At 45.3% G+C, this 1,629-nt stretch overlaps 1 pseudogene; it reads left to right on the plus strand.

Annotated features, from left to right (window-relative positions):
• Positions 1–311: 311 nt before the first annotated feature.
• LOC117724580 (small ribosomal subunit protein uS4 pseudogene) lies at positions 312–969 on the plus strand (annotated as a pseudogene).
• The last annotated feature ends 660 nt before the right edge of the window (positions 970–1,629 follow it).

Raw genomic sequence — 1,629 nt, forward strand, 5'->3', positions numbered from 1 at the left:
CTAAAATATTATAGCTATGATGCATAAATAACCATCAAGTAGAGGACATTTAGGTTTTTCCCATTTCCTAGCTATTGTGAGCAAAGTCTCAGTTGGATGTCAACATCTTTAGCAATCTGATAAATATGTAATAAAACATTGATATTTCATCTTCATCCAGGATGGTTTAACTTAAGAAAACAACTGACAATTAATATTGATGAGTATGTGGGAAGAGGGGATACCTCATTCACTGTTGAAGGGTGACAAAAGTGGTAGAGTACTCTGGAAATCAAATAGTTCTCAAATAGTTAAAAGTGTATTTATTGGTCACGGGCCTGAGTTCGTAGGCGCAGCGGGCCTAGCGAAGTCAATATGCCGGTCGCCAGAAGCTGGGTTTGTCACAAAACCTATGTGACCCCACGGAAACCCTTCGAGAAATCGCGTCTTGATCAGGAGCTAAAGTTGATTGGAGAGTATGGACTCCGGAACAAACGTGAGGGTCAAATTTACCCTGGCCAAGATCCGTAAGGCGGCCTGGGAGCTGTTGACACTGGACGAGAAGGATCCTCAGCGACTGTTTGAAGGCAGTGCTCTACTGAGGCGACTTGTTCGCATTGGGGTGCTGGATGAGGGCAAGATGAAGCTGGATTACATCCTGGGCCTGAAGATTGAGGATTTCTTGGAGAGACGGCTGCAGACCCAGGTCTTTAAGCTGGGCCTGGCCAAATCTATTCACCATGCCCGCATGCTCATCCTCCAGTGTCACATCAGGGTCCTCAAGCAGGTGGTGAACATCCCATCCTTCATTGTTCATCTGGACTCCCAGAAGCACATGGACTTCTCCCTCCGTTCTCCTTATGGTGGTGGCCGTCCAGGCCGAGTGAAGAGGAAGAATGCCAAGAAAGGCCAGGGTGGTGCTGGAGCTGGGGATGATGAGGAAGAGGATTAAATTAATTCCCTGCTGCACTGGAAGATTGTCTGGTTTTCCAGTTGACAAATAAAACAGAATTAATACAACCCCCCCCCCCAAAAAAAACCAAAACCAAAAAAAAAAAAAGTGTATTTATTATTTGACCCAGTTACATAAATCCTTGGCATGTGCCCAAGTTTATATTTCATTGCTCTCATTGCTATTTATTTATTTATTTATTTATTTTACATTCCAATTATAGTCCCACTCCCTCCTAATTTTTCCCTCATGTAGCCTCTTCACACTCCCCCTTCTTATCTGAAAAGTGGGTGGCCTACCTGGGTACCAACCTATACTGGCACATCAAGGACTAGGTGAATCCTTTCCTACTGAGGCCAGATTAGACAGCCCAGTTGTTAGGGCAACAGGATCCACAGACAGGCAGCAGAGTCAGGGATAGCTCCTGCTCCAGTTGTTGGACCCGTATGAAGACCAAGCTGCACATTTGACACATACGTGTGGTGGTTATGGGTAGATCCAGGTCATGTATTCTCTTTGGTTGGTTGATAAGTCTCTGAGAGCTTCCAAGTTTCCAGGTTAGTTGACTCCATTGGTCTTCTTGTGGAGTCCCTATCCCTCCTGGGTTATTTAATTCTTCACTCAATTTTCTCCCTACACCTGACACACCCCACATATTCCCCTTCCCATTTTTCTCTCCCACCCGTTTCCCTCCTTCC

This window comes from Arvicanthis niloticus, chromosome 20 (assembly GCF_011762505.2).
Source record: "Arvicanthis niloticus isolate mArvNil1 chromosome 20, mArvNil1.pat.X, whole genome shotgun sequence".
NCBI classification, from domain to species: Eukaryota; Metazoa; Chordata; class Mammalia; order Rodentia; family Muridae; genus Arvicanthis; species Arvicanthis niloticus.